Source organism: Nilaparvata lugens, chromosome 1 (genome assembly GCF_014356525.2).
Source record: "Nilaparvata lugens isolate BPH chromosome 1, ASM1435652v1, whole genome shotgun sequence".
NCBI classification, from domain to species: Eukaryota; Metazoa; Arthropoda; class Insecta; order Hemiptera; family Delphacidae; genus Nilaparvata; species Nilaparvata lugens.
In genome coordinates this window covers 66,243,172-66,258,282 of record NC_052504.1, presented here as the reverse complement: position 1 = coordinate 66,258,282, position 15,111 = coordinate 66,243,172, and positions in this window count along the sequence as shown.

Here is a 15,111-nt window from a genome sequence, read left to right as displayed (position 1 = left end):
ACTGGACTATAAAGAAGAATTCATAGTCCAAGTTCTTATTGGACTATGAATAAGCTGATTAACTGACTAACTACGATCAGCTGATTGATAAAATTATTCTAAGGTTTTTCAATGATTACAACATATGTTAGAATATCATGTGTCAAATATCTCAGTTCCATATAGCATTCACCTTACCTTGTTCATAACCTTACTAAATAGGATCCTTTTTCATCCTTTGAAACCCTTAGAGACAAAATATCTCAAAATCCGTTCTTAGTGCGCGTCTAGCATGTATGAAGAATATTTGTGCAAATTTTTAAGTCTGTAGGACAATTAGTTTGAGCTGTAGTGTGATTTTACATCAAAATTTTCGAAAAATTCCCTCTCCTGAACCCCCCTGTACTCATGATCAAAATTTTTCTGCATAGACCTAATTGTTTTTCGTAGCTGAACAAAAAAGTTCCTCATGACTTTGCTGTGCAATGAGCGGTTAAAAAGTACAAAATTTTGGGGGGGCCCCAGCTCCCTCAGGGGGGCAAATTTCTGAAAATCCTTTCTTAGTGGATGTTTTCAGGCTACCATAAACAATCGTGCAAAATTTCAAGTTTTTAGGCTCAGTAGTTTGGGCTGTGGTGTGATTTCAGTCTGTCGGGGCTTAGCCTTTTATAAGTATAGAGATAGAGAAGAGATAGGCTATGTTGAACAGATGTGCATAACTTGCATACAACAGTTTTTAACATGGAAATCAGCTAATCTCAGTAGCAAAGTTGCGTAACTGAAAGATATGCAACTTTGCCATAGTTGTTGAATGATTGTGTCAACCAACTAAATTTTCCCACAGTAAAAGTGCTTATTTAAAATAAACTTACTGTGGCAGAGCCCAGCTCTTGTACAGTTAGGTGAAAAAATCAACAGCTGTATCTAGGTAAAGAGATACACTTATGTAAATTTCGTCAATTTTGACTTAAGTGCTTAAACTATTCTTGTATCATCAAAGCATGTTGTGGTAAACTTTACCACAACATGCTTTGATGATACAAGAATAGTTTAAGCACTCAAGTCAAAATTGACGAAATTTTCATATAGATTCAAGATTCAAGATTCAAGATTTCTTTATTGCGAAAAACATTTATATACAAATGCATAGCATCGTCATAATAAATTTAACATGGTAAATAAAAAGTATTTACATTCATAGAAATAAAAATTCAAACACAAGCATACAAACATCAAACAAAATACCCTCAAATTAGAAACTCCTCTTTTCTATATGGACATATTTCTATTAACATCTTTTTCATGGCTCTTTTGAAATTACCAACTTCTAGCTCTTTTAAATGTGCAGAAGCTTATTATAAGCTCTTATACCGAACTCCTTAAAACAGTTCAATGTATTTGCATAATTGCACTGGTTCACTCTAAGCGATTCAGAATTTTAGTGTAATGATTGTGAACGTTGCTATTTACAGAAATACTTGCTAAATTAATTTTTACATACATAAGACATTCAAGAATGTAAATAGCTGGTACTGTCAAAATCTTGAATTTTTTAAATAAATCTACACAGTGGAAACGGCTATTCACATAGCAATGACCCTTACTGCTCGTTTCTGTAACACAAATAGTTTATTTACATTCGTATCATTACCCCAGGCAACAACACCATAATACAAATGGGAATGAAGATAAGCAAAATACACTGAAATTAAAACACTCTTATCAACAATGAACTTTAATCTATTTAACATAAAAATTCCTTCGACAGTTTGCCACATAATATTTTGATGTGTAAGCCCCATTTTAAATTGCTTTGAACTGTAATACCGAGAAACTTTGCATTGTCAGGTTGCAATCTAAATCCAAATTCCAAAAGTAGAGTTTTGTCCTTATTAAGACACAATGAAGTAGAAACTAGGTCTTAAAATCAAGAACAACTCTCTTCATTTGACCATCAGATATGTTTGTGTCCAACTGAATTTTTCTAAGCTTATCAGAACTATTTACATCATTTTTAATGAACAACTTCTTGAACTCCAGAAATTGTACCTTTAATACAAGGCAAGGATAAGGCTGCATTTGTTACCAAGTTCAATGTGTGGATCTGCTTGTTAGGAACTACTTTTAGCTGCTGCTACAATATTTGCTTCATTGAAAGTCTGTGAAGACTTTCTCTATTTCTTGGCTCAGATACTCATCTGTATGTTTTGAGTCCAATTCCTTGCATGATAAATAAACTGAAACAATAGAAGTCCCCTCTAAAAATTGTGCAGTTATACCTAAATATAACTTTTCGGCCATTGTCTCTGTCCATACATCATCAGAAGAAAGGCAAATATGTTCAGCTTTTCTCAGCCTATCTGTCATTATTGTTGAGATAGCTTGATACTCCATCAAAAGTTTCTGTTGACTCATTGACTGAGGGAACCTCGAATGTAGGGGCCAATAAGCCAGCTCAAAGCCTTTGAAAACGTGTTGTGTTGGAAGATGGAGGCTATGTTGGGCAAAGCAATGCCACTTAGAACAATGTAAGTCAAATGTGAGGCAGCTGGACTTGAGTCAGATGATCTTCAGAACCACATTGATTAGACATACAATCTTTTGACACTTGATTAGTGCTAAAAATTGGCAATCTTGACTCAGAATTGGCAAATTTGTAGTTACGGTTCTTTGAAACAACCCTTGATCAAGAGTTTAGAGTCAAAGAATTGTACCTACAAAATTGGCATTTTTCAGGAATCGAGAAAGTATGGATCCCACTCACAAAAACAAGTTGATATTACTCTAATCAGTCATATCAAGCAAACAACTTGTAGTATCTCTCTAATTATTGTTAGAAAATGATAACTATGTTGAGGCATCTGGTGCGAGAGGGCCGTGTTTGAGATGTGTCTGACCAAACAGTGGGTTAGGCTCATAATTACTAAAATAAAGATTGCTACCAGTAATAGTTCTAGTTCGAACTGTTTGATTATCCAAAGAGGGTTCAATATTTGCAGGGATGATATGTTCTTCTTCCAGTTCTTCACCAAAACGTTCATCAGATGCACTTTTTTTCACGTTGCTAGTGTTGGAAATGTCATCACCAAGTTCACTTGAAGCATCATCAACACACTTTACAACATATTCCTGATTCGTTCCTGTTCTTGTCTGCAATCCATTGCTCTCTAACCACAATTCAATCAAAACTTCTAAGAACACTATTTGTGAATAAAAGACAATACAGTCAGTCCTCCCTATAAACTTCCCTCAGACCACCACCAATGGCTTCTGAGAAAAATGATCGTTTTGGGAGGTGGTCTTTTTATAGAGTTCTACATAACTCTATATGATTTGTGATTCTGTCCACGAATAAATAAATAACCAAATTTGAAATTGAGACTCCCCAGAAAGAAGCTTATAATTTGAAATTTGCTCTGCAAATAAGTACACTACAGTGCAAAACATTTCAGCAGGGATAGTCTGCTTCATTTTTGCAATTAGTCAGTTTTTACATTTCATTACATTCAACACAATAAACAACACTTTAACACTTCTAGTGATATTTCATTTTCACAGTTAGTCGGTTTTTACATTTACTGTAATTACATCATACACAATAAACAACACTCCTATCGATAATTCGAAAAATATTCACGTAACTGATGTAAATGTTAATTTTGAGAAAAAAGTTGGTAATTTTTGCTTGATGTACAGCCAGTCTTTTCCTCAATATAGCATTTTCCAGTCTGCACTCAGCTTTCTCAAATAAATCAAGCAATACTCCATCGTTCAATTCAGTTGCCAACTTCTTCAAGCCACAAATAATTTTGAAGCTATTGTAGATGGGAACCAGTGGAATATCGTTACCTGCTACAGAATCCACGTCGTCGTTCTCTTCATTATCAGTGTCACCATTTTCCGTTGGTTCATTTACCATTGAATCAAATTTTCTTCCCAGTTATAGTCCTGGTCATCATTGATTGGAATATCAACATCATCTGTTAATTAAGTTTGTAGTGTTAATGTTGATGTTGTGGAACTTTTCCATAATTGAATAGACTTAGAACGTTGTCAAAAATCCACTTTAATTAATAAAAATCAAAAATTAATATTTTTTACATGAGCATGCTTTCGTGTGTGCTCACACATCATCAGCTGTAAGTTACAGTAAAGTTACAGGAAGTAGAAAGATTCCTATAAGATATGTTATTTTACTGCCTTACACCTATTTATTTTTATTACAATTTTTTTTCATATGAAATATTCATGTAATTTAAAATAATTTGTTGGAATTAAGAATATTAGAATTAACAATCAATTACAATGATCAAGTGGCTCTTGCTTTTCTTTTTGTTAGTTTTATAATAAGTAAAAAGTTTTTCATAAAAAGTAGGCCGAAATCATATAATTTCTAATAATGTTGTTAGAATTAAGAATATAAATTAGAATTAAAATTAAAATATAAATTAAAAATAGGAATGATAATTAGTCAGAATGATCAAGTAGCTCTTGCTTTTGTTTTTGTTAAGTTGGAATCTTTCTACTTCCTGTAACTTTACTGTAACTTACAGCTGATGATGTGTGAGCACACACGAAAGCATGCTCCTGTAAAAAATATTAATTTTTAATTTTTATTTAATTAAAGTGGATTTTTGACAACGTTCTAAGTCTATTCAATCATCTGTTAAGACATTGACAGCAATTTCCCGACCAAGGTGTCTCAAGTCTTCTATTTCTTCAGCAAAATCCTCGATTACAGGTTCGATTGGAGTAGAGTTTTCATTACACTTATTGAAACATTTTGAAATCGTACTCTCCCGCACGTCGACTCCCAAGATGTTCTAATCTACATTACAGCATCAGCTATATAGTAGCGCAAGATTCTTAGTAAAAATTTGTTGAAGAATTTTTTTCACAATGTAGTCTGCTGTCCTCCATCATTATATCAAATATACAAAATTTATCCTCATCATTAATTGATTTTTCTACTTTTCCTTGTTCAGTGATTCCTGTTTCTTTGTTCACACCAGATAACGCATCCTCAGCTGATGTCTGATGTATCCACCGAATTGTTTTTTCACTCACTGAATTGTTCATTAAATTATTTTCTACTTCTTCCACTTGATCATCATCATCATCACATCATCATCATTTTCTTCAAAGAAAACTCTGTTCCACTTACATCTAAAATACATTCCTGATTGGACAATATTTCTTCACATAGTTTATGATCGTTTCTTTTATCTAATCTTGTTTTCCTTGTACTCTTTCCTTGTACAAGCATCTTGTACTAGGCTACACAGGTGATCTCGTGGATGCTAACTCTAGATGCGGCACAGATGTAGACTTTTAATATTTTTCGACTGATAGATTTGCTGATAGTCTATTTCTAGAATTTCGTTCATAATCATCCTCCTCGAAATGTTTGGAACAAACACGTGCATTTATTATATCAAATTTGTTGATTCTCTTACAAGCTTCGATCCAACTACATAATATTACAGGATTTTCAGAAAATCTATGATAGTATACGATTCCTGGATCTTTTTTGTGTTACTCGAACATCCAACCACTGAACAACACACCATGATGACACATCACAATAAAAAATATAATACTTATCCGAATTGGCTTTAAATCAATAATTTTTATAAATTGCAAACAGAAAAGACCAACCATTTCTATGGTTACAGTAAACAATACAAGTGAAAGAAGATTGAAAAAACAGATTTTGGAAATTTGGTCATTCTTTCTAAAGCCAGCATTGTCTCAACGTTAACTTCAAGCACATAAACTAGAAATTAAAGCTTGAAATATAGCGTTGGTGACAGTGGCGGATCATGGAGGAAAATTTAGGGGAAGCCCAAATAACAAGAAAAATTGAATATGACATTGGCTATCAAGTATGGGATTTGAAAGATGCATTCCTTATTATTCACAATTCCGTTTGGTATAGGAAATGAGTCATTTGAGAAGAATATAGAAAAAAATAACGCTGTGGCTACAGTTACGGTAACCGTAACTCCATTCGCGTTCCGTAAACATTTGCGCAGGCGCGGCTACCGCTATTTACATGTGCATTGTGGTGTTGATGGTTTTGGTGACATGGTTATGATAACCTATCGTTTCAATGAAGTTAGTTAGAAATAAGTTAGTTAATAATGAAGTTAGTTAGTTACTTAGAAATCATAACCATGTGACCAAAAACCACAAGCACCACTATGCACATCTAAATAGCGGTAGCCGCGCATGCTCAAATGTTTACCGGAACTCGATACGAGCTACGGTTACCGTAACTGTAGCCACAGCGAAAAAATAAAACTATACTTGAAGCATGCCTGAAAGTTTATTCAAAGGAGGTTACTCACATTGAATTCCAATAATTTATTTCTTGAAGATAAGGTCGATTTTCTATTCTTTAGCGCAGCAAATCGGTGGACTATGTCCTCATGAAATTGAGTATTCTGCAAAAGTTCATTGACCATGTGTTCTTTCAACTGAAATTGTTGCAATCTCATTTAATCTCTCTTGGTTGATGGTATTTCTCAAATACGTTTAATTCTTTTGAGTGCCAAGAAAATTCTCTCTGCTGAACAGCTTGTTGACGGTATGGTTAAAATCAACGAGAACAATTTGTATGCTTCTTGGAACACTTCTTTCAAACATGAGACACAGAATCTTCTCCAGGCTGATGTTGTTGAAATGTTGATCTTCATAGATATACTGGAGCTCGTTTTTCAATCTATTTTAATCAAAGTAGACACCATAGGAAGCTATCAAATTATCTAACAGTTCACCTGGGATTTTTTTCGAAAAACTTTTATATTGCCCAGAGCAATGAACTTAATTCTTTTAACGCTGTGGCTACAGTTACAGTAACCCAGGGGTGCCCAGCCCCCCCAAGGGCAATGGCGCATGCCCCCCCCCCAATCCGAGTGTAATGTTCCCTCCAAAGTACCCCAATTCCCAACCCTTAAGCTTTTAACATTAGTCAGTGTATGACAATAAAATTCACATCTTACATTCTAATCTTCCAAAGGACATTATTTACCTTTGGTCTTGTGAGGAATTTTTTCTGTTTTCATAATATTGTAAAAATATATACCATCGTTTCTTATCTCTTTCAAAATAGAAGTATCTCTTTCAAAATAAAGTATTTTTTGATGTTGTTTTTGAGACTAGCAGTGCACCCGTTTTTGTCCGGGAGGACTAGAAAGTACTACATTACATCAGGAAAACTACATGACAAATATTTTAATAGGATATTAAAAGATAAGTAAGGGAGGCTTTGCTTTTTAAATGTTAAGGTTACTTATAAGAAGTTGAATAATAATATCATTGATAATTCTTTATTGCAAAAGAATATTGCATAGAAATTTTGGTACCTAAACATTCACACAAATTTGGAACGATTTTATTCATACAATATATAATGTCGGCAAGTTTAAGTATTCTAAATCCTATACTATTAAACGAGCAATTTCTGTTTTGATGTTTAGATGTTAATATGTTTGTATTTCACCGGATCTCGAAAACGGCTCTAACGATTCTCACGAAATTCAGAACATAGTAGGTTTATAATATAAAAATTCGATTGCACTAGGTCTCATCCCTGGGGAAACTCGCTGAAGGTCATTAAAAGACTTTATCCATCCTTGTAAAAACAGCTGATAATTTCGTCGTCTGTTGATGATGGAAGTGAGTGAGCGAGTGCATGTGTGTGGACTGAGACAAAATTATGACTCAGCTGTTGAACTTTTGTACCTAATTCAATCAGGTACTTAGTGGCAGTTGTACAAAAGCCGGTTAAATTTTAACCCTGATTAATTCCAGTACAACCAATCAGATAAGCTATCTGTTTGAGATGGTCTTCTGTGATTTGGTTCACGTGAACCAAATTTTAATGACTTTTAAGAAAGTCAGTTTTAATCAATTTTAAGAAAGTTTAATCAGGATTAAATTTTAACATGCTTTTGTGAGAGAAATTTGTGCATTCCTCTGGGAATTAATCTCAATCCACTGTGATTAGATAGAACCTTTCTGTATGAACTATGAATATTCATTATAATTTCTTCTTTCGTAATAATCTTTATATGCTTTTGTAGGTACTCCAGAGCGGAGCTCGGTGCCCCGATATTTATCATAAATTGGAACAGGTTGTCACTGATGTGTTGTTGGTAGTATTTACTTTTTAACATCACAGGAGTAAATAACACAAGTATAACAAAATGTATCTTTGAATGGTTTGGTTTTTGGAATAAAGATATCATCTGAACAAGTACATTCTGTAAATTCTATCTATTAATATCAAATATCGGGGCACCGAGCTTTGCTCGTTATTTATTCATTTGATAAACAGAACTCAATTCTTTAAAATGATTGGGGAAGGACTAACAGGCGCAGCCCAAAACTGTTTCTTCCCCCAATTTTGATTTATACACTATAAAATTTATAGTTGGAATATTCCAAAAAGTAGGTATGTTTCATACACTTGAATTCAAGTGAAATTTTCAGTCCAAATATTTGAAAACATAAAACTTCCAATTTAGATTGTTTATATACCAAATTGAATGACAAAATAACACTCACTAATCACTTAGAACTGTAAAATAATGATTAACTTTGAATATTATGATATATACCATCTCATGTCAACAAATCAGATTACTGTATTTTGATCGAGTCAATTAAAATTTCTAGATTTCTCGCGAGATACGGTAAGCTAATTGATTACACAGCTGATCTCCCACACAGGCACACGCATCTTCTGTTATCGACAGACGACGAAATCATCATCTGTTTTTCCAAGGATGATTTATCCTTTTCATGTCCTTCAGGGATTTTTCTCAGGGATGAGACCTAGTGCAATCGAATTTTGATATCATATACCTACTATCCCGAATTTCGTGAAAATCGTTAGAGCCGTTTCCGAGATCCGTTGAACATAAATAACCATATAACCAGATAGCCAGATAACCAGATATAGAAATAGAAAATATAAACAGATATATAGAAATTGCTCGCTTATATAATAGGAAAACAACTTATAGTCCAGTCAAATGGTTGTTTTTCAGGAAACAGCCCCGAAAGAATTTTGTTTCGATTGTTCTATGCATGTGTATTTTGGGGCACTGAATTCTAATCTGAAATTTGTCACGCCAGAGGGTGACTTCACCCCCAAAATTTTGGACTTTGTTTTAAGTTTTCCATTTAATCTCGAGAACCTTGAATTTTTCGAGAAAAAGCTTCTTTATATAATATTAAAGATGATAAAATTTCCAATGAATTGAGTAGTTGCGCAGGACGTTGCATATGCGAGACTGTGAAAATGAGGGAAATATCACAAACTTCTCGCACATTCAAAGTTGTGTATATAGTGGAACACTTCAGTTAAAAAAAACAAAAAGTAGTCGAGGTTGTTTTTTTCAATCTTTTCAATCCCATGAATTATACTTCTGTTTTCAATACCGCTCAAAGGTTACAGCTGATCTTTATTTTCTCATTTTTCTTGCGATTTTACTGTTATTAAAGAGTCTCTAAAATGAGTACAATACATGATAGAAACTTGCGATTGGTCTTAAATAAGAAAAAATTTCATGCTCTATAAGCTCAGTTGCCTTAAATTGATCTTGCATTACTGTTTAATATAAAACAAATTGAGATGGTATTTTGTTGTCCAAATTTTGTAAAGAGAATAAATTTGAACTAATAATATTATTTCTTATTAAATGGATGATAAGAATGGGGATGTTTCACAGAGACAAGTTCTCACAGGAACAAGTTCCCACAGAGACAAGCAGTTTCATAGAGACAAGGTCTTCGTCCAAAGTAGTAGCGCTATAAATGGCAGTCTCACAGAAGCAAGTTCTCACTTGAACAAGGTGTTTCACAGAAGCAAGGTCAGTGTCATAGAGACAAGGTAGCGAATGTAGGAAGAAGTTAGGCGTGTTGTCTACATCTGAACTTGAAGGCACTCCATTATTTGTTCTATTAAATTGAAAGTCTGCTGTTTTTTAATCATGTAGGTATATGATTATGATTAAAGGTTTATCATATAAGATAGGGATGGGTTGGTAACCTATTAGAATTAGATAGAAGATAGATAGAATTATGAACATAACTTAAATAAATAAATTGAGTTCTATGCAAATGTAATATATTTCTACCAAACTCCAAGATAACTATTCCAATATATCTAATACGTATATATTAGACCTTTAACCCGAAAGAATAATCAATATGAATATGATATGGAATATATAAAAGCCAAATAGCCTACCACTGACCTATTCATCACTGCTTCTTAAAAAACACATGACCAGAATGGTTTTTCATTATAATTCCTTCTTTCGTAATAAATTGTTTATGCTTTTGTACTCCTGAGCGAAGCTCGGTCCCCGATATTATGAGCTAATCATCTATTCTTTTTCCGAGCTGCGGTCTCGAATTGTAAATTCAAATTGATATAATATATTATTAACTTCAGGCAGTCACAGAGTAAAGCTGCGTTAACACCAATAGATTCTATTAGATTGAACATAACTTATCATACACATGATGAGCATATGTGTTTTTCAAGTGCCGTTCAATCTATAATAATCTGTGAGGATTAAGTTATTGACATTTTGTTGATAACTTTGGTGTAAACGCTGCTTATTATGCGGTGTTAGATGCTCGTTGATGTAAACACGGCCAGGAGCTAGATTTTCCTTAATGTCGGTTGTGCTGAGTCCCCTCTTTTTCCATGAAGCCTTCAGCCATTCCCCCTTTACTTGTTTGGATACGAATTGAACAATGATTGGTGGATGAGTGTGGCGCTTCCTCGAAAATAGCTGTATCCGGTGGGCTGTGGAGATGTCCTCCTGCTTGTATGTGATGTTGAGGGCGAAGGCGACGTGCTGCAGGCAATTATTTATATTTTCGCCAGCAGTCAAGGGAAGACCAACAATTTCAATGTTTGCTGAACGTGAATACTGTTCAGTGTCATTTAGTCTAATTTTGAGATCGCGAATCTCACCTGATAAGCCGTCTTTGGCTTGCTCCAACTCACTGCACCTAGATTGAAGTTTCTCCTTCTCGCTGTCCAGTATTTTGACAGTTTCTTGTAGTTTATTCAACTCCTGCTGAAGAGCACTAACTGATTCTAAAACTTTCTGTTTTTTTTCATTTGTGTTTTTGATTATGTTGGCTTCCATCCTCTTCATAGCGTCCCGAATGGAGCCTTCATCATCGTCGTCATCATCAGCACAACGGTCGCACTTTAATGATAGACACTTAGTTAAACTCTGGACTGATCCAGCTTGAGTGCACGTAGCATGAAAGACACCCTTACACACCACACATGTAACCTTTACGTCATTTGCGTCGAAGATCGCGCTACATTTCGTACATTTATCGGCCATGATAAGAGATACGAATAAATATACAGAAGACACGAGTAAATAATAGTATAAGTTCACTCAGTAAATTTTGTAGTACAATTATTATAATAGATAAGAAGTATAATACGCGTAGATTTAAGTTCAGCAGTTCATGAAAAGTTGAGTTACTAGACCAGATCGGGCAGGCGACCGCACAATCAAGCGCTAAGCGAACGAAGAGATAACAGAGCGTCTGCCTTCATCGACTGTCCGATAGCAACTGAAAACAAGGAGTGTCACTGGAACAAGAAGAGGGGTAGAGTCCCATTCGAACAAGTGGAGTGTCACAGAGACAAGGTCAGTGTCACAGGAACAAGGTCGGTGTGGTGTGTTGCCTACACATGAAGATGAAGGCATTCCATTTGCTCTTATAATTGGATGTCATCTGTTTCTTAATATATATATATATATATATATATATATATATATATATATATATATATTTCATTTCCTACCTATTATCACTATGTAAATCTCGAAGTGGATAAGTAAATTACATTATGATTTATTAAAATAGTAAAATAGAATCTTCCTTCAATCAACAAACAACGTGACAAACAACGCTCCTTCAATCCACGTTACATACATATCTATATATATAAAAGCGAAATGGCACTCACTCGCATAACTAAAAATCTACCGGACCAAAAACGTTCAAATTTGGTAGGTATGTTCAGTTGACCCTTTAGAGGCGCACTAAGAAATCTTTTGGCAATATTTTAACTCTAAGGGTTGTTTTTAAGGGTTTAAAGTTCGTCTTTTAGCATGTATATTCTTCTTCTCCCTATCTCTTAATTATAATTGAAATTTCCATATCATATGTTACTATAGAACTATAATCTAGATAGAGTACCTCTTCGAAACAGTTGTTAACTGGCAACTAAATTAATAATTTTGTCAGGTTGGCATTAAGTTGAGTTGTCTTTGTTAGGTTGGCACCAAGTTGAAGATTTAAATGCATTTATCGCGGAAAAATTGATTGGGCACTGCTACTTCAATCCTGGGAATATTATATTACTAGCAGTCAGGCTCAATTCGCTCGCCATATCCGTTTAGTCTGGACCCCCGACTGGATTGTCCTAACATATGATAAAAATGCTCAAATGAAAAATGCAGGTGAGCGAAGCGAGCCTGCTGATTTCATTCTTGGACGATCCAGTCGGGGGTCCAGGGGGCGGAGCCCCTGGCTAGACGGATATGGCGAGCGAAGCGAGCCTGACGGCTAGTAATAAATATATAATTTATCATGTTTCAACCACATATGTTTAGAGCTTGAATCAACACATGAATTTGTGAATTTCTTTTCTACGGAGGGAGGGAGGGAGAAGCTTAAGTTTTTTCAATGTAACATTCGTAGCTTTTCCAAAAATGTAGATGAACTTTTGGTCTATCTAGATAGTTTACCAACTTTGGATTTCATAACAGAATGCTGGTTGAGAGAAGGTGAGGAGGGAATACCTTTAGAGGGATTTGACTATGTAATTACTGACAGACGACGAAACAGAGCCGACGGTGTTATAGTTTACTACAATAAAGATTATCAGTGAGTGCCGTACAAACTTCTATTGCTGATGTGTATGGCTTAAAATTGGAATTTTCTTTCAAAAATCAAAATTATTGTCTTTTGGCTTTCTACCGGACTTTCGACTGCGATATTCAATTATTTTTAGACTCAATGGACGACTATATTAACCAATTCAATAGAGCCACAACAATTATTTGGAGTGGTGACTTCAACTTTGACTTATTAGGAAATACTTTGAACACTGACACTTACTTAAACACATTGATAAACCAACAAGAGTAACTGAAAACCCAAAATCTTGTATAGTCCATTTTTTTATACGGTATAATGATATGGTAAATGTGCGATCAGCTGTTTTGCAATCGCACTTGACAGATCACTACAGCATAGGACTCACTATTGATTTTGACAATTTTACACAGACTGACATGACTGACACTATCACACACCACTACATTGATCGCGCTCTCTTAGCCGCCAACCTGAGTCGAATCAACTACAATAGCATCACACAAGCACATGACGTCAACCAATGTTCCGCTGATTTTTCCTATTTATTTTCTGAGGCAATCTCCAGTTCTAAAAAATCATTGAAAAATATTTCTACTAGATATAAGAAGCTCAAACCCTGGATCACTCGAGATCTAATTGTGTTGATTCGTGAAAGAGACAAGATGAGCAAAAAAGTAAAAAACCAACCATTTAACTTAGAGCTGAAGCGAAATTTTTGTGTCTTCAGACAACAAGTTACAAATAAACTTGAGAATTCAAAACGGATGTACTATCGTAATAAATTGAACCAGTGCCAAAATGATCCTAAATTGTTTTGGAAGCTGATAAACGAGTTAGGAGGAAGAAATGTGAAAAAGGATAGCTTTCCATTGGATAAATTTTAGTCCAATTCACCACATACACCTATCACTGTCTGCAGAGATGTAGCAAATGATTTCAACATTTTTTTTGCTGCAGTAGGAGAGAATCTAGCTCGTTCGATCGATTCAGGTGGTGCTCTGATATTGAATGATACTGACTATGTTGTAGACACAGAATTGCGTTTCATCCTGTTTCTGAGCGGGACGTGTTAAGGTGTGTGACCGCACTAAGAGGTGGTTCGGCGCCTGGTTACGACCGGATCTCGGCCTGCCTTCTTAAAGATAATATCCATATAATCCTTGAACCTCTCCTTCATATAATAAATCTTAGTTTGACAAACGGAGTTTTTCCTGATATCTATAAGATTGCCAAACTTTTTCCACTTTATAAAACAGGCTGTTTTTCAGATAAAAATAATTACAGACCGATTTCTCTACTGATAGTTTTCTCCAAAATTCTAGAAAAAATTGCCAAGGAGCAACTTGTTGCTTACTTAACATTGAATAACATTATTACGGACCGGCAATATGGCTTTAGGAGTGACAGATGTGTTTCTGATGTGATGTTTGATGTGAACAAAGCTTTGCATAGTGCTGTGTGAGGTGATATGAAGGCTTTGATGATATTTCTTGATCTCAAAAAAGCCTTCGATAGTGTTGACAGAGATAAGTTGACTGATAAATTGAGAGCAATAGGAATTGTGGGTAAGGCAATTGACTGGTTTTCCAGCTACCTTACAAACAGACAGCAATATGTATCTATATGTGGGGCAGAGGGAGAGAAGTTACCAATTAATTTTGGGGTTGTTCAGGGAAGTACCCTGGGCCCAATACTTTTTTCAATTTATATTAATAATATCTCTCGGTTAACTTTGAATGGCGAAATTTTCCTTTTTGCTGATGATACTTTAATACTTGTTCAGGAAGCACTTGGCTTGAAACCAAAAACAGTGCTTTATCTGATCTACTTATTGTTAAAAAATGGCTTGATCAAAATATATTATCACTAAATATATCTAAAACCAAGTTCATGCCAATTGCATTAACCCATACAACTGATTACAATCTAGAGGATCTTAAAATTCATAATTGTAATGACTTTTTAAATAATTCGTGCAGATGTCAAAGTATTGAACAAGTTTTTGAACAAGGTTTGAACAAGTTTGACGCCAATCTGGGCGTCATTTTTGATTCCAGACTTAAGTGGATACAACATATTGACTTCCAATTGAAAACCTTACGTAAATATATATTTGCATTCAGGCAGCTTGGAGAGATTCTCAATTTTAACGAACTTAAAGTAGCTTATTTTTCCTTTGTACAGTCTCGCCTC